General features: G+C 36.2%; 1 protein-coding gene across 1 annotated transcript in view; it reads left to right on the forward strand.

The window, feature by feature from the left end:
• Positions 1 to 23,867, forward strand: part of LOC108965654 — a 336,480-nt gene that overhangs the window by 218,680 nt on the left and 93,933 nt on the right. The gene's annotated exons all lie outside the window — the stretch shown is intronic.

Below are 23,867 nucleotides of genomic sequence, written 5' to 3' on the forward strand. Positions count from 1 at the left end.
TCATAGTCTTAATAAAATATGTTTTAATCTGCATATTGATTTTGTTCGTACTTTACCCACACAGTTGCTCGTCCCTTTGCTCATTGCCAGCGCTGCCCTACGTTCCATTTACGACGTTGAATATTTATACGTCGCTCTTTTGCAATGCTTTCAAAATTGCATATACAAAATTCATTATCAATTTATTTTTACTTCGCTTCTTTTACACAATTTGTGCGGATTTTCCTTCACTTTTGCAGTTTCTGTCACCAACGGAAAACTCGCTGCGCTGCGTGACGCCGATCTTCTGCTTCGTTTACACTCATTGGCGCTTTTGATGCTTCATTTGCTTGCCGCCATCTTGTAGGGTGTCCATACTCATCATCATCTCCAACATTCTCATCAGTTATGATTTTCTTTCGGCTTGTGCTTGAAGCGATTGGAAGCGCCATGGGTACCAATGGACCTACAAGTACATATTCCGTATGTGTATTTGTGTTCATACTCTCTATCTTATATATATATATGTATTTCATTTCTTAATCTAATATTTGCAGCACCCTCAATAGCATTTGATCACCCCAAGTGCACTGGGGTTACGTAGCTATGTTGGACTGCAACAACTTGCTGCCTCTGCATATTAAACTCGCCCCTTTTTGGCCTCGCAAATACACAAACGGAATTTTATGAATTTGGAATTTTATGATTTTTTTAAACCTTTTTTCACAAACACTTATATTTTGAATATTTTTTATTATCTTTTTTTTATAAATTTAATTTTTATATTTTCGATTTTCTTGTTCCTTCATTTTTCCATTTTACTCAATTTTGATGAAAACTTTTTACTTTACTTTCTCATTCACGTTTATTAAAATTGGCAACCCTGTGCTCCCAAATACTTTTAAGCCAGACACCTGCCTTGCTGTTGCATTTGTTGTTGTTGTTAAGTGAGTGCTTTATTCCAATATCCAAACAAATTCACTCATCTAAACCTATTACGAAAAATTGTCTAACAACAACAATACTATCTCCCACCTAACTCACTCTCGAAATATCAGCGCTGAACTCGTAAAACTTGCCACACACGTCGCTGTGTTGCAACTTTGCAATTAATGCGCGGTATTGGCAGTTAGATTGAAAATCACTTATAAAAATGTTTGCTTCTGAAGTGAGTGGAGGTTTCGCAATGATACCTTCGCTCGAAAGTTCAAAAGTACTAGTGGTATTCAGGAGTGGAAGCTGTGGCACAAAGAACAAGTAAGCAAAGCGCAGAAGTTGTTGCAACTTGATAAACTTTGCAATTTACTTGAAATTATTTGTGTTCTTGATTTTCTTTGCAAATCGATAGTTGTAAATCATCTAATTATATTGCGTATCAGCGCTTTACAACCCCACTCTAACACACAGACACTTATATGTGTATGCGTATGTATATATATGTATGACTATTATATATCTATGCACAATTTCCAGGTTTCGTTTCTTAAAATTGAAACCCGATACTTTTGCTTTCCAGCTTTACCACCCAGAAGGTAATCTGGGATTCTTTAGCGCTATGCATATACAAGTGTTGTACCCTGTAGGAAATTTGTAAATATAATCCGGTCTCAGTTAAATCTGAAGACTTCTCCGTGAACAAGAAAATTGTTGTAATATCGGGGTCAATAAATAAGTTATTCGTAGTTCTAATTAAGGATTATATGACGGACGAGGTCGATGAGTTGCACTGAAAGATTCAATAATTTGAAAGCGAACTAGTCCCCCAGTTTTTGGGATGTTCAACTAAAATCGGAATAACCGAAATTGGACAGCTATAGTATATAACTGTCATATAAAGTAACCTATCAGAATCTAGTTCCTGTCTGGCAAACTTTTTCATTTGAAGAGATAGCTCCACGAAATTTGGTATGAATCATTCTCTAAGACAACTGTACAATCTCCGATAAAATAGTTCAGATAAGGTCACTACAGAATATAGCATCCATACAATCAGAACGAGCGGAATCACGTCTGTGTATAGAAAACTTTTTTATATTCCAAAATATCTTTGCAAAATTTATCAAAGATTACTTTCTAAGCCAGCGCTACAATAACCAAAAAATTTTGCAAATCGATTTAATATAGCATATAGATGTCATACAAACTGAAAGATCAAATTAAATTCTTGTATGGAAACTTCGTTATTGTGAAGGGAAATTTCTTAATTTGTGCAGAGTTTCGCAGCTTTTGTTGTTTTCTGTTTCTCTTTCCGATTAGCGTTTGATTACCACAAGTATTACTTCGATGTTGTACTCGTACATCAATAAAATAATAGCGTATAAAACTTAACGCAGTTCGACTTTTAGTTTTATTTCATTATTTGACTTTAAGTTTCTCAAATTTCCAAATCTAAACACGTTTAAAGTATAAAATCATTTTCTTTCCTACGGGGTATGCACAAAATGGCATGCATGTTGTTGTTGGCTCATCTTGCTCTTCATGTGCCGTTGGTTGTTGAAATTTATGATAAAAATTATTGAGAGTTTATTAAAAGAATTTTCAAATAGAATTTACAGTAATAATAATTTATCATTAGCCGTGCGAGTGTGCGTAGATTCCAACATTCAGCAAGACACGTTCGCCTGTGTCATGTTCATTTGTGTGCGTAAGTAATGCTTCACATACACGCAAACACAAAAACAAAAATAAATTAATTGCAATTGGAGAGTAGTCGTGCAGCCTTGCTGGCCCATAAATATATGTGTGTGTGTGCTTTGCAAAGATAATGAAGGATTATAAACTTTGCTGGCATATATATTTAAATACTCTTCTTGAAGCTATATACAGTGAGCTTCATTGAGAGGAAATTTGATAAAAATACATAAATAAATAAGCTTAAATCTGAACTTACTCGCTCAAATATTTATCTCTCGCAACCATTTTGCATTGCAACCTTTCCTTTTGCATTTTTGATGCTTCCAAGTGTGTGCAACAAAAATGATTCACAGAAAGTAAATTATTTCTGTTGGTTAATGAAAAATATAAACTGTGTGGCATTGAAGTTACGAAGAATAATTTCGAGATTTATTTTTGATGACAAAGAAAAACTTATATGTGAAAATACATTTTGCCAAGCTTTGAAAACTTAAACACAATTTTTTAGTTTAGTCGTCAGCTCTTTGCATACATATATATATATATAAATTACTGTGATCAAATTGAAAAGTGAATTTTTAATTTATAAATATATATATGTATATTATATATACTATATCCAAAGCATATAACAGCTGTACTTCTCTTATTTCATTTTGAGATGGACCTAGACTTATTATGCTACATGACTTTTTATCAAGAAGTATCAACACCCTATATTTAAATGGTTGCATGTTTCTATTCATGCAAATGAAGTTGCATATACAATATATTATATGTATATGTACTTCCGAGCACATGCATAAATATGGAAAGAGGTCCATATATAGTGGCATTTCCCCCATTTAGTGCGAGCAGTTTCACATTTCACGGAAATCTGCTAATAAATATGAATGACTTTTGCGGTAGTAACAACGTTGAGGTGCACCACAGCTTTTGAATATTTATCTTTATATGCTTTTTGACCAGTTTTTAAATGGCTGCCGGAAATGTTGTAGCAAAATTATGCCATTTATAGTTTTGGTTTATGTTTCCTTTGCACCGCTATAAATGTGTTTGGAGTGCTTAGGTTAGTGTAGCGGATTGCAAATAACAGCTGGGAAGTTGTGTTGGTGTTTATAGTTGGTAATATGGCAAAAGATATAGTTTGCTTGACTTACACAGGAAGTGGGAATAAACGGAATACAATTTATAATAATTACGGAAGGTAAAGAGAAATTAGTAATTAAGATCAGTCAGTGTAAAACAGTTTGTGGTATTACAAAATTTGTTAAATCTAAATCTTATCTGATCTTACATTTACATCGCTTATGAGTAGAGGATTTATTGACGACGTATTGGCGGTTGCACGGGTAAAAGTAGCAGCAGAAGCACAAGGCGGTTCAGAGGGAACTTCAGTCGCTGGGGTTTCGCAATGGGTTATCTAAAAGCCTAAATGCATCACCTGACGTTCACTTTTCCTTTATCTACTTAAAATATTCTGCTCAGTGTGCTAAATACTCGCTTCAAAAGAGATTATAAAACCATATCCAATATAAATAGCTCATTTCTTTTATAAATGATTATTAGAAAAATCTAGAATCGAAAGTAGAAATTGATGACTTATTATCCAATTATAAAATCCCAGATTTTCTTGCTATTACAAATAAATCTTTAATTTTCCCGTTAGTTGGGAGTCATTATGAGCACTTGACGCTGTTCATTTTTGAAGTTTAATAACGTCAAAATATTCCATTTTTTATTTTCGGAAATAAAATGAGACCAAAATCATCATCTCCATCACTGTAGAAGCTTAAAAATATAACTACAAATTTTTATATACATATTTTGTTACATATTATATACAACAAGGAAAAGCTACACCGAAGCTAATATATCCTTCACATGTGCATTTCTTTTAGTAACTCTGTGTTCAGTTTGTATGGAAGCTACATGCTATAATAATCCGATCTGAACAATTTTTCCGAAATTGTCTTAGAAAATAAACTATACTAAATTTGGAATAATAAGAATATATCTTGTCAAATGTGAAAGTTTTCCACACAAGAACTTGATTTCGATTGTTCTGTTTGCATGACAGCTACATATTGTAGTGGTCCGATATCGACAGTTCCGACAAATGAGCAGCTTCTTGAAGAGAAAAAGACGTTTGCTAAATTTTAAAACGATGTCTTAAAAACTGAAGAACTAATTCGTATATATGCAGACGGACATGACGGAATCGACTCAGTTCAACATACTGAACATTTATATATAGTATATACTTTATCGGGTTTCCGACGTCGTTCTGTGTGTTACAACTTCGTGGCAAACTTAATATACCGTGTTCAGGGTATAATTATATCTATACATACACACACTGTCTTTGCAGCAGTCAGACACCAAGCAATAATTGTTTACAACTTTGTAAGCAAAGCATTTGTGGCCTTAGCTTGTGGTATATACATTTATATATGTGCTGATATACGTGTGGGTATGTGTATTTTTGTACAGTTAACAAATATTTTGGGAACGATGTGGATACAAAAAAGGATGTATGAATACTCTTAGAAACTACTACGGAAATCTTTTCAAGTGTAAGCTCTTAATGGTAACGGGAAGTTCGAAGCATCACCTGTTGGCAAGAGATATTCTTCGTTGGATTTCGAGGCTGAGGCGTACGCCAGCAGCTGTACACTCTTATCGAAGACGGTACCTTCTCTATTCAGCTCTCCAACTCGAATTACGTTTTCCAGCTGTAGATTGAAGAAGTCGCTCGAAATGAAGTCGTCTGGTCTGAGACATCGTTTGGTATCGAACAGCTCGGAGAGGTCCTTCCCGATCCTGACGGAGTTTTTCGGGGATACCAAATTCAGACATTGCGGCATAAAGACAGCTCCTTTTCTCGTGTCAAAAACGGCTTTGAAATCGCTGAAGAGGTTGCGCGTATCGATCTTCCTTTCACTGGTCTTTTCCAAGATTTGACGGACGGTGAATATCTGGCCAGTCGTTGATTTTCCAGGTCCAAGGCCACACTGATAAGATCCAATCAGTTTGTTGACTATGGCCTTTGATATTTCACACAATTCTCTCGATTAGATATTATATGCATTTTGAGATAGTAATATGTAATAGTTCGAGCAGTTGGTGAGGTCTTCCTTTTTGTGGATTCGAATTAAATTCCAATCGATGGGTCCGACCATATTCTACAAAAAAGCTCCTTAATAGCTCTTCGCCGGCATTTGATCTTCAGACGGATAATTGCTGTTCGAACTTCGTAATTGCCGGGCAATGGAACGTGTGCTCTATCGTCATCTTTCGGGAATCGAGTTCACTGCCATTCAGCAGGCTGAAGAAGGGTTTCCTCCATAATTTTAGTATGCTCTGGGCATCGGTTACTAGATCAGCTCATGGAGTTCTATAAGAGTAGATTATAATAGTGAATATTTCTCTACTTAGACGATTTGATCTTCAGACGAGTAAAGCTTTAGTTCATTAATATGCATAATATTCGCAGGTTGAATTTTATATTTCGGTATTTTTTACATTAAACATAATCAAGCCACTGTTTATCGATAGTATTGTGGATTCAATCGAGGTGGTGGTCTTCGAAAAAACATTATAACTTCTTCGTGTTCACTGGGTCAGTACTGAAAATTTGTATGTACGATTATCAACCATAAGCACGTACAAAGATGTACATGTCAAATTTGTATATATCTACTTATGTATATACACAACATGTTATGTATTTTCCCCAAAAGTTAAACGAAACATTAAATGTCAACAACAAACTTTACGTGCAAATTACAATTATTTATTTACTTTTGCATAGATTTTTGTGGCCGACGACTGCACAACTTACTCACACACATATATGCACGCATACAACCATGCAGCACGTATTAAAACTATAAGTCTGTAATTTAAATTCAAATCCTCTACTCCGCTCTGCCTCCCCAGCGACGAATACAAAAGTTCACTTTTCACTTTCGAGCCATTCAACATTTTGAATGTCACTGTATTGTTGCCGCCACTGTTGTGGTCAGTGTTGCTATTATAGTTGCAACAAAGTTGCTGTTTGCTTCTCATCAAAAATGCATTAAACAACAACATGCCTTGCATAGCGACAGAGACAATGTTATGAAAAACAAGAACAAAATCAGCAAACAAAATGAACGCCGAAAGCACAGTGTAAAATGCAAGAATACTGCCATACCTAACTATATTTACAATGTTATATACATATAAACGGGTATGCAACATGTTTATTTGTATGTTGGAAGTGTTTACATTGAAGTTGGCACTTTTCGTCCGCCGCTGGCCATTGCGTTGAGTGAATTCGTTACAGCAAGTCCAACTATTCTGGATTTTGTAAAAGTGTGTGTACGTATGACGGATTGTCTACAGGGTGGCACACTGGTTAAAAAATATTGGCTTTTACTACTTACTGTATATGGTTGCTATATGGTTCCGATATTGACAGTACCGACAAATGAGCAGCTTTTAGGGGAGAAAAGGACATCTGAAAATTTCTGATCCCTATCAGAAGCTTGTATATAAGGGGAAAAACAGAGATTATATATGGCTGAAATACATATTTTATATTTATTATCTCCAAAGTTTCCTTCTAGGTGCAGTAAACTTCATGGCAAACTTAATATAGCTTAGTCAGGATATACACATATTGTTTCCAGTTATAACTTTTTTAACATGGTATGTGTCACCAATTAACCATATATAGTATCACAGCTAAGACAGGAACGTAGATTCAAGCATTTATGTAAAAAGGCTTTTTTATACTATCCCTTAAACTTTAATATATTAATTTTAACATGCGTCTTCTTGGATGAAAAACAGCCTCTCTCAAATATCTTTTCTCATGCAAAAATTAATTGTAAGAATTTTTTATTGTTACAAACGTAGACTAAAGTATTTTAAAAAAGTATTTTAAACTCGACGCCATTTCCGGCGACCCCTCGCGAAAAATATTCGCCAGCGTTGGCAAGATAACTTCTTACTGGAGTAAAGTGAACAAAATACATGTTTTAGTTAAAACACTAACGTACAACTTGGACGAAGGAAAGAAAGAACTGAAAACTCGGTTTTTGGCAGACCTTTTTACAAAATATTTTTCAAAGAAAATTTCGAGACATAATTTTTTTCAAATAGTTTTAATCAAAACAAAACAAAAAAAAAATCTTTGTTCAAGTCTTAATAATTGTATCTCAAAACCTGTATAAAACTTCATGAAGAACAATTGAGTAGTTCTCAAGAAAAATTGTGAACTGACTTCAAAAAGACAGTTTCGAGAAAAACAAACTACGAAAAATACATTCCCGTAGTTAAAAATAGACCTTTTTATGAAATTGTATTCGCTAAATTTATTAATCTCCGAATCCAAACTAAATCTGGCTTCGTAAAGGAGTTTCATACAAGATCGCAGCAAAACCTTGATAAGTCAAATATTTTTTTAGCCAGGTTTTGAACCAACATACAGCAGAGCTTTGCGCCTAACCTTATAGTAAGAGGTAACTATTATTAATATTTTTTAAACTAAAAATTACAAGAGAATGAAAGGCTTATAACGTCAAAACTATGTCATTATTATCTTAAAGATTGTGAACTCTAATATCTGCATTTTTGATCCAGCAAGTAATTCTTTCTGTGCCTGAGTTTTGGTGTTAAGCTTGGCGTACATGAGCAACTTTCCGTAACACTTTATCACAAAAAAAAAAAAAAAAAAAATCTTTGTTTTTTGCAAAAAATCTACACTTTACCCGAAAAATTTACTTCCCTATGTTTGAAAACCCATAACATGGTTACGTAGAAAGCTGCTGAAAGCCAAACAAGCCCAAGCAAACTAGCTAATCTGTACAGTTCCATCTTCACTTAAGCCTTGCTGTTAAATGAATGTGAAAACACCCTGCACTCTCCACAGCTCGAAATATTTTTGTATACATATATGAAGGGGCAGTTTGTTTGCGTTTTGTGGCAAGTGCGCATAACTTCAGGTTTGCTTTGGCCAATTCACAGCGATGGATTTGTGTCACAGCAATGCTGCAAATGCCCCCCAGCGTATCAGTTATGCCAAGCGGCAAGCGGATTGTGGAAGCTAGAGAATTTTGTAAACGAACAAGCGGTGCGCTGCCACTGAGTTACGTTGTTGCAAAGTTGCTATGGCATAGAAATCGTTAGTTGTTGTTCCTCTGCTCGACGGCTGTCAGACCGCATTCATTTCAGTTATTTACAAGATTTTTATCAATTCCACGCTGCTGTCATTCCGCGCGCATACATACAAATTTGTATGGGTGGGATATAGCTAAGCGTTGGCTCTTTTCCGTGGCTCTCTATGCTCTCATATTTCATCGCTTTCATTTTATCTGCAGCATTTTTATTCACTTTGTTGTTTGTATTTGTATTTTCTATGATTTGTAATCTAAAATTTTTTCTGCTAATATTTACACAGATAAACTTTTCACTCCTAATCCAAGCATCCACACACCCATTCACGAGCTCAAAGGGTCCTTCTGTGTTGATGTTGTTGTCGATGGTGAACGTGTTTGCAGAGTGAATGCTTTCATGGTTATTGATGGCGTTACAATTCGCCAAGATTACCAGCTTTTTTAGTATCTGTTAGTATAAGTGTGCATCAAGTACGTGTGGCACATAGCGGCATTATTCGCGCTCTTCTTGATACTTCATATTAATCTAAGTTGACCAGTTATGAAAGTGTTTGCTTGTGCTGCAATTTTTGTTCCAGAAATGTTTGGAGTTTTGGGAATAATAAGAAAACGGCATTGGAATATATGAGAAGCTGTTTAAAGTATCCTCACATAATTGATTTAAGGGCTTATATACACTGGTGAATTTCAAAAAATTTAGTTTCTTGCATACACACATATTTAAAAATAATCTCCCAATACTTGATCTGATTTCGGAGAAATGAGGGCATTCGTAATAATTTTTTAACAAATTGCAACCTGCTCCAAAAACTTTGAAGGCGCTTTTCTGGAAATGCTATTTTCAGAGTTGATGAGAAACATTTTTCCAAACAGCTGGATTGATTGATTTGAAATTCGCACTTGTCTTAAATATCGAAAAATTTATTCCCTCAAGAGTTAACCGATAACTAACCGGTATAAAATTTTCGCAAAAAAATTAATATTTCAGAAATGTCTGGATTTAATATCGTTAACCGATATATATAGTTAATTGTCGAGGGAGTAAAACTTTTGATTTTTCGATTATTCTGAAATATTAATTTTTTCGCGATAATTTTATATTTGTGACTTTGCTAAAACGTTTTATATAAAAAATCATCATATTCCTTTCTTTTAAATTGTAAGTTTGAAAAATCTTCCTCACCACTACATTCCCGTTTTTTATGGTCATCTGCTATGGTATCGAACATTTTTCATTCGTCAATCAAAATATATTCTGTGAATGCCTTTACTTCAAACGTTCGCCAAACCGTTTTTCTTCAAGTTGAATAGAAAGGCTGTCGTAATTGCCAGACTTGATATAACTACGGATAATATATAGTACTTTCATGTTTCGAATCTATAATTAGATTGGTTTTGAGTCCTCAAAAGAATTTTTGTTAGAAAGAACTAGTCGTCCTAAAAGTAGGCAATGCTTTATATGTAAGATAGTGATATTAATATAAAAACGTTGCCTGCATTTAGGCTGAAAGCGGAGGCAGTTCAAAATTTTCCTAAATTACAGCATTTACAATTGAAATTTGTTTCTTGTTTGTTTGTTGTTTTATTAAAATAATATTCTCCACCATCAAAAAATAATTTCAAACAAGTTTTGAACATTTTTGCAAAACATTACTCTGCTTTTTACAATAATTTGTTGGTATTGGAAACTTTACCTTAGACAATCTTTCAGTCAACTGAGTTTTTCATAACCCGTAATGATTCGTGGAAACATAAATGATTAGAATATTTCCAAGTAATAAGTGCAGATAGTGGTCACTAGTGATTACAGTTTTTACTTGGTACATTAGCTAAGTCATGTAATTTTATAGCTTACTAGCTCATCTCAGCCAGCCTGCTCATCACTTCTGCACTTAAAATTGCAACAGCTCTTCTCATTTGAAATGCAAACATCTCTGCAAGATACTTTGCTCCGCAAAACTTTAAATGCACCGTATTACGCGCTCTTTGCTTCTTCACTTTGTCGTCTACGCGCTTGAGCCCAACGTATGAGATTCTGTGCTTTTTCGTTTCTTTCTTATTAAGTAATCTTTTTAAGCCCCGAAGCGTTTTTTATGTTCTTCACTTTTTAAATTTTCTATTTCTGCATTTCACTTCAACTCGCTAAAGTTTGTGCGTTTCTGCAATTCTGATTTAGTTCAAAAGTTTAACTTGAAAACATTTTTCTCATACGAGTGTGCGCGCCCCAACTCCTCCGCCGCTACCGTCTCCACACAACAACACTCCTTGGCAGTCGCTACTCCTTTGGCAGCATTTATCGCACCGCAGCTTCCGTTTACACACTCTGCATGCGCTAAGCCGGCTTGCGCGTGTATGTGTGCGGCGCTCGCTCATCTTCGTGGAGCTCATCGCCGCGCCCACTTCCGCTGACTTTATAAATATATCAAGTGAAATGTTAACGGTTTTATCTGCTCAAGTTTGAGCAGTTGATACCCTTGCATGCGAGCCTCCATCTTTATGGTCTTACATTATGTTGCTGTTGTTGGTTTTATTTTAATTTTTCTTTTAGTTCTTATTTTTGTTGTATGCCGCCCTTTCATTTTGCCGCTTGCCAAGCCTGCTCTACTCAGCTGACTCCTACTCTATTCATAGCTATAATTTATTTCTGAAAATAATACGCCATTAAAAAGTTCAGCCAACCGAGTTACCCTACGTCACCGCCACCATGATCATCAGCAACAAAAATAACAACACAGACATCCCTCGGTAAGTTGCCAGCACAGAGTAGTACCAAAGTCGAGGCGCGTACACGCTATAAAATGTTGCCGCAGCTTATGTTGTAGGGGTGGCGCCTGGCCCAGAGCAGGCAGACGCATGTTGCATTTTTAATTACATGCCACAAATAATAGTGCAAATTGCGGATGAGCACTGGGCAATGAGCGATGTGCTCTCAGCAACAACTCTTCACAGGTGCATTTCTTATAACACAAAAGGGTCTAAAAATATATTTAACTCGCTTTTGATAGGTTAGTATGTACGGTACCCACGTTTGTTGTGGTCCAATGTGAACAACATTTTGTGTGATTGTAGCATTGTCTCGCAATAATACGAGTATATATCAAACTTCTAAAGATATCTTGACAAATAAATACAAGTTTTCCATAAAAGATATCGAATATTCCCACAAATGAGCAGGTTCTTGTGGACTAATATTTCAATAACTAAGGGACTGGTTAGAATATACACAGATGAACAGACAGACAGTTAGATATTATAAAACGACTAAGCTCGACGAGCTGATCATTTATATATATTTTTCTCTATACTTACTTAATCTCTGACATACAACAAAAACTAATAGAGATGACGACCATTTTTCTTTTACGAATTTGAGTAAAATTTTGTCAGGTGCTTTCTATGCCATTTCATCAGTCGTTTTTTTTTTTTGGTACAACACTTGGAAATTTTCCAAGATTATTATGCAATTTCACACTCTCCGTTGGCTACTGTAAGACCACTTCGCGTAAGACACTTTCCTCTCAAATGAGGCCTATTTCTGGCTTAAACGCTTCGTCAAGATGTTGACAAACTTTTTTCTTGGAATGTCATGAAATTTACACCTAAGATTTCTATATACAGTAGAAAGGTGCACGGCCTCATGGCGACTTATTTTCCAGATCCATCTACCGAAAGCCAATAGAAAAGGGGGAGCTTTAAGAACAACTCCAATGCGGTCTTGCACTGGTTTGGCAAAACACCGGCTACTTGTTCCTACTTTTCAACTGGGAGGAAGATTCAAAGTAAACATAGAAAAAGATAGGTGGTATAAAGGCATGTTAGCTGCACGCAACACTCTAAATATCTATACGGATGGCTCGAAAATGGACGATGAGTTTGGCATAAGCCGCATTTTAAGATACACTTGCAGGTAATTCCAGAATCAAAGAATCAACATCTACGTAGTCAGCCAAGCAACAATGAAGGCAGTAACGTCGTATCACATATCGGCCAGAAGTATATTGGAAAGCACGGCAGCAGTGGAAAGTATTGTAAGCACATGGGTAATACCCGAACATGTTTGATCAACATAGGGAAACGCATGCACTTGTCCCGCATTGGTAAACTGAATTCACGGAATGATACACTGGAGGAGGTATTGATAGCGAGACTACAGAGTCGGTTAAAATTCGTGAAAGCGTAGGCATTCTAAGGGATGACTTCTCCTCATGGACCTACTAACTGAACTTCATCTGATATCGTAAAGGTCACGGCTTGGCTCGTTGGCCTACCTACAAAAAAAGAAAAAACAATAAGTCACTCATCATCCCCGTCCTACTATATGGTCCAGAGGCACGAACGATGATAACATCTGATGACTCGCATTAGGGGTTTGCAAGAGAAAGGTTCTGAGGAAGATTTATGGTCCTTTGCGCATTGGCAACAGCGAATATCGCATAAGATGGAACGATGATCTGTTTGAGATATATGACGAAAGAGAAGGACCTGCGTAAGCAGTGTTTATGCCTCTACGAAAGAAGAAATTGTAAATGAAAACACCCAAAAGTATTTATATATTTTTTTGGGAAGTATATTAGTTTATTTTCTGAAATTGATGAAGAAAATGTGGCGAGAAGTTTGAAAAAAACCTGTCTCACCGAGCCGGAAAAGTATGTTGCACGAAATGTATAAGCCCATTCTGGTAAAAAAAAGTATCTGCAATGAATACGTACCGTTATAGATCCAACCTGAAACGCCACTAGTCATCTTCTGTGCATCTAAGTATGTATGTATATAAAAATTTCTGATTCCATTGTCTATATATGTATGTACGACTTGAAATACTTCAGCGGCGGCGGTGAAAACAATGCCAAAACTGATTGCTCATAACTTTCCAGCGAATTAAATGCAACATCCACATGTCATTTCAGATTAGAGCCAAGGTATGAAAAAACAAAAACAACAAGGACTGCTGGCTTCTTGAAAAGAGTAACAAGTATGGCGACGCTTCCTCATAACAAACCGGCTAAAATGCTGCGCGGCGACTTAAATTACAAAAGGCTGCGTTGTTGTTGTAATTTCTGCATCTGCTGGCAGCGTTTGCTTGTGCGTTGCCGCCATGGCAGCCAACTTCATTTTAGTTGCGTTCATATGCTTTCACTAAAGGTTTTGTGCAATTTCAACTTTCTTATTGTTTTTGCTGTTGCTGATGCGACTTTTATAGTGCAGGGATGTGTGTGCTTAGTTATTTTTGCAACGCCACCAGTATTTATGAGCATATTTTATGCGATGACAAACGCATAAAGTTACGTTTATGCCATAAATGCGTTGCAAATGTGGCAAAAGTAGTAACTTAAGTGGCAACAACACCTGCCGGTCGCTCCACAAGTCCACCAACGCCCCGCCCTTGCAGCACGAATGCAGTGCTCGGTAAATTGCGAGGCATGTGTGTTCATGTTTTACGTTTGCGGCTTTGCGGTTGTCGTTTAACGTGCCACACCCTGGTTTTATGGTCTTTGGTTTTGTTGTTATCGTTGCTATTGTTTTTTTTTTCACTTTTTTCAACACTTTAACCGCAGACGCCAAGCGCCGCTTTGCTTTTATTTCAGCTGTTGGCTTTATGTGCTTACCTATTTCTTCTTGTGTTGTATGCCACACGCGGTTGCTGTTTTTGTTTTTTTTGTCTTTCAGTGACTTTACCACGCAGTTGCCTAGCTGTGTTAAAAACAAAATCATAAATTCTTTCGCAAGTAAACTGATATTCATTTTCATGTCATACGCGGCAGCGCTGCAATGTTGCAAGCCACAGCGAAGGTAAAAATATCACCACAACTTCATTTTTGCCACATTCTCATATACATGCACACATAATGGGTGACATAACTGAAGGGAATCCGCGCTTGCCACAAAACTGAAATGTCACAAGTTTTGTTAGCAGCGAAAAACTTTCGGAATTTTTATCGAGCAACAACAACTACAATAGCCATAAATTACAAGCTACTTCCACAAACCTGCTATATTAGTACAGAGTTGCATTCGGGTCGAATTTGCTGATAAATATCTGCAGTTTATCAAAGTAATATTGCAAGCAGCAGCGTTTTAACTGTTTATCAACACCGAAAATAATAGTCGGAAGACTAAGCGCCTAGTTGCCCATAGTGTTCCACGAGTTCATTTTAACAATTGTGGCACATTTGTTAGCATTGGCGGCGGTATAATTTGCGCATGAAAGCAGGTAACAAAAAGTGAAATTTTCATATTTCTGAGTAATAACGGTAAATCTGATCTTGCTTTGCTTCGAACTCTCAAACACGAAACGCGTTTCGGCTCCTCCAGATTTTGCAGGAATGACTAACTTTCGTAAAGCTGCAACTGATAAACTAACGATTTTAAGAGAATTTATAGCTATTAACGAACGTGCTTAAGACTTCGCAGCAGCTTTTTAAAAGCTTTTCAGAAATACCATCAGTTTTGAAAACAGAGACTCGCATTTTGCTTATATCGTGGCTATGCCATGAATCTCGTGTCGTGTGTGGCCAAAATGTCAGTTGTAATGATGCTAGAAAGAGATGAAATAATATCTGGTTGATTAGGGTGAACTACTTCAACTTGATGCATTCTCGTGCCAGTAATTTTTTCTATTGACCTGGGTTTTTGGAACGAGTCACACTTCATTATTCACACGTTAAGCAAAATCTGTCTGAAACTAAAAATTTCATGTAAATTCGTTCTAAAATATTTTTGATACCGATGATAAACTTTTGTGCATTAATATTATTTAAGCACGGTTGCGTCAAGAAAGCAGTTAGGGATAAGTATGTATCTTGTTGTTAATTATGGTTTCTAGGTTAGGTTTTCTTCTTCAGCCGTTCCAATGTCAGGTTAGGTTTCCACCCTCAGTCGCTCCAATTTCTAATTCATGAATGAAATTTCTCATGGTCTCGAACACTTAGTGATTAAATAGATCGATCAACTGTTAACCATTACTTCCTCTAGACAATTCTGTTCATTAACATCGTCAATAACAACGATCCTCATTTGATACTTCGTACTGAAAAGAAAGACAGAATTTAAGAAAGGACGTATCAAAGTGGGTAAAGAATATAATCGAAATCAAATATCGGTCCAGTTAGACAATATATTTTACTAATTCCATAATCTGAATACGAATAAGCCAGAAGGCTAATATGTGTTAACCACTAAGGTTCAAATAAAAGCAACGGTTGTCTACTTCTGTTTGAGAAGCTGCCTTAACTAAATGTGCTCTGTACTCCTAGATTTTTATTGTAACCACTAAAGATTAGTTAAGGTTAGTGATATATGATTGAGGGTAAATTAAGTTTGTCACGATATTTGTAACACGCAAAGGAGGCGTCGGATCTTTATAAAATGCACGAGGTGGGTTCAAAAAGTATCGCGAATTTTGTGTCTTCAAAAATGTGTTCAAAAATTATGTATTTATTCATGAATATCTATTTTGTCCCCCTTCAAAGTAATTCCCTTGAGATATTATACACTTGTGCCAACGGTTTTCCCAATCTTCGAAGCACTTCAAAAAATAATTTTTTTTTATCTTCTTCAGCTCCTCCTTCGATGGTGGCTTTATCTCGTCAAGACAAGCGTAACGTCGTCCTTTCATGGGCCTCTTCAGTTTAGATAACAAGAAAAAGTCACAGGTCGCCAGATCTGGGGTATGCAGCGGCTGCGGCATCATTAGTGTGTTGTTTTTGGCCAAAAAGTCGCGCACAAGCAACGATGTGTGAGCAGGGGCGTTATCGTGGTGCAAAATCCAATTTTTGTCACATCTTCTCTTTTGAGAACATTTTGTACCACCGTTAAACGTTGCTTCGGTCCAAGGTAGCTTCTCCGTATGCCACAGTCATTTCGTCTTTCACACAAAATTTGATACAGGTTCTTTGATCCATTTTTTTGAATAGGTAAAAATCGAAGACGATCCAAAACACGTGCAAGCAAAGCAGCTGTCAACAGTTAAATAAACACTCAAAATGGCTGAGCTTGTCATCATAAGTGAGTGACATGAGTACCAACATAACGCCACAAAAAATTCGAATATACGTAACCCGGGAAAATTCAAAACTCGCGATACTTTTTGAACACACCTCGTATGTATTCTTTCTTAAGTGATCAAGATCAGCAGTATTTATTTTTCCGCTTTCAAAGTAATACCCACGAGTTAATACATTTATACCAACGATTTTTCTAGTTCTCGAAACAGTTTTTAATAAGCGCTTTCTGGGATGGCTTTAAGCTTCTTCAGTGAATTTTGTTTTCTCTTTACGGGCTTTACGGAGTATCAATTTCGATTGAGTGATCGACGGTGTTCATGGCGAACTAGAACTCTTTATTGACCGTCTCTCTCTCTGGAACAAATTCGTGATGAACCAAACCACAAACATAGAAAAAACACAATGAACATCGGCTCGTTCTTCCTTCCATTCCGATGACTGTTGACTTGTTTGCATGTCGAAATCATAACACCATGTATCGTAAGCTGTTCTCCATGAAAATGAGATCGGAATTTGAATGACCAAACATGTTCAAAAGGACATGTGTACTCTTTTTAAAAGAAATTCGGCCTTAAGGAGATGACATGAGTAAGAACGCTGTTCATACCCAAAATATTACCCGGGGTATTATTACAATTTCTGGGTGCTTTTTTGTAACAATGTGTGCGCGATCTAGGCTCTCAATTTCTGAAGTTTCGCTCTGAAATTCTACACATCTTCTTTTCTCCCGTAATTGCTAATTATTTGTGGGAGCAACTGATATCGGAAAACACAGAGCATATAGCTGCCATACAAATTGAACGCCCAAATTTTGAGCTTGTATAAACAACTGTTATATTTGGAATATATTAGGTTGTCAAAAAAAGTCTTGCGGTATTTTTATTGAGTTTTCAATTGTTCATATAAATTTTTTTTGATGACCCATGCCCACCTCTTGACCGATGCTAAGGCTGCTACTATGCCGGTCTCTTTCGACCAATTCAGCGATTTTATCGCAATTTTCTCCACCTCTACACCAGAACGAAAACGTTGAAACCATCGTTGTGCGGGGGAAATGGAAACCGTATCGGGTCCATAAACTGCACAAATTTTATTGGCGGCTTGAGATGCATTTTTGCCTTTATCGTAGTAGTACTGTAAAATATGCCATATTTTCTCTTTATTTTGCTCCATGTTTGCGATGCTATAACTCACGAACGACTTAAAAGAAACGACAATCAATCAAACATGTGTTAACGCGTGAAATGAAAGGCATAGCATGACCCGATGCGACGAATAAAACTAGAACTACGCGCTCTCAGCGCCAACTAGCGAAAATGCCGCAAGACTTTTTTGACAAACTAATATATTCACGGAATTTTGATACTTTATTTTCCAAGGCAGCGCTACGATATGTGAAGAAAGTTTTTAGATCAGACTATTATTGTATATAGCTTTCATACGAACTAATCAATGGAATGCATCTTCTTGTGTCGAAAACTGTTTATTCGTCGAGATATCTTTAAAATGATGCAATGTCAAGAGACATTATTATAGTACTATGCCAGCGTTGATGCAGCCGAAGTTAGGAAACTACGACTAAGTGTTATATATACAAATCTATGTGGAAATTTAAATAATAATCATAAATAATACCAACCTTTTATTTACTTGAACTGTGATTCCCAAACAGCATTACCTAACAATTAATCTGCCACCACAAAAAAAAAAAAAAATACAAAAAAGGTCAAAAACAAATGTAGTCGAATTTTTTCGGAGAAAATGCGTTTCAAACTTTGTGACAGGCTGTGTGAGCGCATAAAAATGTGGCAATATTTCTTGCACAATTTATGTGCTGCATTGCAAGTTAAATGGGGCACGAAATTGCAAATGTGAGCGCTTTTCCGCTTCGCATCAAAATTGCCTTGGACTAAATGCAAAGTTTTACGGTTTGCTAGAAGCCATAAAAAACGATACGCACACACACACAGACATATAAGGGTGTATGGGTTTCTTAGGCTTTAGTGCGTGCCTGTAAAATATCTAATGAGTGACTTGCTGGCCACATGCACACACACACGTGTACATTTGCAGGCGTTGCGGAGATTACCTTGCGCCAGTTGCGGTGCACTCACTCACTTGGCCTGATGTCATTTCGGGCAGTGCTGGAACTCAATTAAATACATTAGCAATTTTAGTTGCAGCAAATGAACGACAACAACTACTACCACACGCAGAAAGCAAGAATTTCAAAGAAAAACCGTATATGCAGGCTCTTTCATGTGTTCATGTGTGATGATGCCACATATACACATATACGCGTGGATGTATGTGCGTGCAGCGCCATAAAAACTAGCTGCCGCCTATGTGACTGCTGTTGCTAATGTTGGCGCTGCCAGCCGTGGCATGGATGTCACAAAGGCGACATTGTTGCAAATAGCAGTAAAAACAACAGCAACACCACCAATTACTGTGGCAATTTGAATTATGCAAATGCGGCGTTGCATTCCTTTACGCCACACAGGCATGTTGCAAGTCACAGACATTGTCGTCAACGCTTTTACCACCGCGTTGCACCACATGTTTTACATTCTTTGCTCATTCAAAATATGCATTTTTTGCCTCCACACAGTCTTGGCGCTCGCCATACCTTTTGCCGCGCTGCGCGCCATCTTTGTTGTTTGTCTTAGGCGACAGCGGCGTGTAGCGTCTTCATTCGTTGCATTTTCCAATTTCATTGTGCTTAGTCGAGGTCGCCGCTTTCTGCCGCACACACACACATACACACATCCGCTTCTGCAGTCGCTTTGTGTGTGTATCGGGGCGTGTCTGCCGCAATGCGTAGTTGCAACCCGCCAGCATGTTGGCGAAATCTTAATTACCATGAGAATTTGCATTTTACGACTCCTTGAAAGGCGTCGTGTAAAATCTAAATTTTGCTAAAATTTCACTGTGGCGTGCGGCGTTGCAAGTTGTTCGCATTTCAACTTGCTGAAGACGCTACAGTGGTGGGCTGTATGCTCGGGTGGCGCATCTTTACAGTGCCGTCGCAATTTACTTAGTTAAAGAGCACTTTGTGGCGAATTGCTGCGCTAAAGCAATAACGGAGTTTAGAGTATGAATTGCAAACAAATTAAATTTGTCCTGTCAATTTAGATTGCTAGTGGTTTTTCATTCAAAATTAATTATAGATATGTGTTTTGCAATTATTTTGAAGAATGCGGGTTATATGTTAGAATTTCGGTTAACCAATTTATAAAAGAAAATTTTCTGTGGAAAAATACTGAAGATTTGGCAGTGGCAGGAACGAAACTGTTTATATAAAATGTTTAAGGATTTTTTATTAAATTTTCACCAGTCTAATTGATTGATGGATCCAGTCGAACATAGCCAGCTTTATTATTTTAACATACAGACATATGTAACATGTAACAGCTGTAGTCCGCGCCCGTTGCTACACCAATAACTATAATAAAATTTAATGATTGACATTAAATAAATAATGAATTCATTTTGAGATATTTTATTGATTTTCTTAATTTGTAAAATGATGAGCAACACCTTTATTTTTACCGACTCTTACGCAATTTTTTCGCTTTTGTTTTCAACGTCATCCGCGTCTTGTCACCAGTAATGATACATTTGATGAATTCAGGGTCCTCAGCTGCGTTGTCAAGTATTTTAGTAGTATTCCTACAATGTCACACTTCATACACAATACAATAACTAAAATTGTGTGGAGCAGATCCACATCATATATTTAGAATATCTCGCTGGTATCAACATGTAGTTTTGCAAGACATTTTTTATCAATTCTTTCAAATTTACAAATGTTTTTGTTAACAGAAATGAATGGATGAGACGTATGAGCCAAGTTTTCGATGATTTCACAACACTCACTGCATGCTTTGTACCACTCAAGTACTTATGTTCGTGATAAAGTATACTTCACAAAACACTTCTCCAAAATATGGCAAATACAATATATCAAAAAATTGCATGGTAAGAATCGCCAGATTAACTTTTTACGTAGCAAACAAAGAAGTGTCAAGGACCCACTAATTGACACATGACGATCAAATTTCTCAATAAGATACAGTGTTACTATTCTACTCTAAAGGGAATATATATACACGCCAACAATTCAATGCTTTTAATTTTTTTGCGAGATGGAAAATGTCACACGACACCATTTCTAGCGAATATGGAGGCGAGGCTTCATTAATCATTACAGTTGTCCGTGAAATTTAAAATTCCCGTTACTTTCTGAATACACGTTGAATTGTGTATGTATAGACTATCCACCATGAGAGGAATTTTACTCACTCAATCGTTTTTATTCCACAACTGGTTTGGAGCATTCGTCAATTCTCAGAGAAAAAGTTTTCCCATATAGCTAACTGCTTTTATTCCATGAAATTGCTTAACTATTTGTTTAAAAATAATATTTGCTCCTGACCACACTGCTATCAAGAAGTCACCGTTTGATTGTTAAAGAGGAAACTAGATTCTCTGCGAACAAAAAAAACCATATGAACTCAAAACTAATTTATTTTCAACCACTCTTTATTCTTCTTAAGTAGTAAGAATACCAATTGACTCTGGAAAGTTGCTAAATGAGAACTGATACAAAATTTTATTTTTGCATACGCCACTGTAACGATGCCATAACTAACTGTACGTGAGATAATCAGTTATAAAACTTGTATACGGTAGTCTAAAACTTTTCCTGAGCAGACTATTGGCTGAAATGACGAAAGAACACCAACGAGATACAATTGATCCCACTGGCAAGCAAAAATCCACTGGTGACATTAACAGAACAAAGTGTTTATTATATAAAAATTGCCACAAATGCATAAAATAACTACAGATTTTAACTATAGTTTTACCTTTGAAGATTTTTGTTAAAAAAAAACAGCGATAAAAATATTATTTTATTAACCAAAGAGTAGCAGCAATATTGTGTCTTTGGAGTATCCCTTAACCATGTCCAGCAGAAATCGGCAAGCAAACTGCAAATCCACTTGCCTTGATACCGCTTCTCCATAGCAGAAATGGCTTGGTGGAACCGTTCCCCATGTTCGTCACTTACGGCCCCTCAATTTTCGGGGAAAAACTTCAGTTGGCTGTACAGAAAGTCGAACATATTGCAACCTGTTTTTTATAGGCATTAAGTAGTTCAGTCACAAGATCGTTGTAATTGTCAGCTTTCGCATTTCCAAGAAAATGTTTAATAACGCTTTTACAGGCACTTAAGGCTCGTATTTCATAATTTTTCAGTTTCATTGAGCACTTGTTTTATCTTTCATTAGTTCTTTTATTTGCGGGCCCACAAATATGCCCTACTTAATTCTTGCTTTACTGACTCTTGGAAATTTTTGTTTTAGATACAAGAACCTTCTTCCATTTCTGTTCATATTAACATTAACAATATTCTTCATTAAACCCAATTTAATATGTTAAGGTGGAGTCATACCTTTTTGGGATGAACTAGTGGTAACGTTTTTTTGTCTCGGATAGCCAGAAATTTCACGAAGGTGTTTCAGGAGAATGCGCTGGTTGCGGCCGATATTTGTTGAAAATGTGGCGTAATGATCACGAATAACCAATGCAGTATGAGACGGTGCATTATCGCACTTCTTTGTTCAATAAATTCAGACTTAGTAAAAATCGCAGAATACACTTTTAGAGCCTTACAAAACGTCGCGTATCTCAAATACTAATGAATATTTTGACGTGAAATTTAGCACAAATGTCACTGACAGTAGTATCAATTGACAGAAAGAGAAGAAAGCCGATTCGAAAAACTAGCGAAGTATAAATTAAAAATTCACACTTCAATTTAATCATAGCAGTTTGGTAAAATCTGTAGGTGATAGAAAAATTCTGTTGTCAGATTTGATTTCAGGGTATCAAATTGCATTAGAGACACCTAAAAATTTTCATGTAACAAATTATGTGTCTACCAGTGTTATTAGGCATTCTTAACAATAGACTGTTGAATATATTAAGGATGCTGACTGCATATTTAGACAATTGCAGACAATATAACTCAAAACCCATAATATTATATGTCAAATTTATGACTAAACATTTTATACAATTTACTGTTCAAAATAAAAACCAATGAAAATTTAGCCGTACAATATTAGCTATTGTTAAACAGAAAATATTAATTTTAACTTCTTTGAGCCCTTAATTATTTGTCAAGAAATCTGTGAAATCTTTAGTTCGATTTTGATAACTAAACTGCTAAAACTTTCAATAAAGTATATAAATATATATTGCCAAATAGTAAGACAGTATCAATAGTGATCGCCACAGAGATGGTTTTATTGAAGTACACATTTCTCTTTTTTTACGTTTAAAAAACTGCAATTTAGCAATAATATTTCAAAAAATTCAATTATATTAGAGTTTAGCTTATAAGAAAGATGATTAGATCTATTATTTAAAAAGTTTCAAATATAAAAAAATAAAAAATAATCAAGGCTAAAGCAATATATAATGAGCTTAGATTTTCCATAGTAAAACTTGAAAATTTTTGCAACTTTCGTTCTTTCATAGAAATGTTTTAGGTAGATTATATAGATCGCATTTTTGGCGCTATAAAATCATTTACATTGTTTTCGTGTTCTGCATCACATGTACTTATCTTTCACATATATGCACACTCCTTACTGGCTGGCCACTCAGTCAAAACACTTAGCCGGTAATTACAGTGCATCGGGCTCGACGCACTGCCGCTCGAACAAAAACAAAACCAAATGAGTAAGTATAGTTAGGCGTATTTACAAATGGCAAGCTCACCTCAGGGCGCACTCGCATGCATGCGAGAGTGTATGTGTGTGCCGACAATCTCAGATAAGAATGAATGAGAGACTCAACAGCTATTTAGCATGCCAACAGGCGCCTAACCACCCACTTCGTCATAGGTGATAGCTGCCGGCGTGAGCATAAGAACACACAACTCCGGGCACACACACCCACACAAGCAAACACGAAGAAAAGCAGCCACTGGCTTATCGCTTAATTAGGCACAGGCAAACAATGAAGGGCACAAGAATGAGTATAAAAGCGGCAAAAAAAAAAAAAAAAACACACA

Source organism: Bactrocera latifrons, unplaced genomic scaffold, assembly GCF_001853355.1.
Source record: "Bactrocera latifrons isolate USDA-ARS-PBARC rearing strain unplaced genomic scaffold, ASM185335v1 scaffold_144, whole genome shotgun sequence".
Classification (NCBI taxonomy): domain Eukaryota; kingdom Metazoa; phylum Arthropoda; class Insecta; order Diptera; family Tephritidae; genus Bactrocera; species Bactrocera latifrons.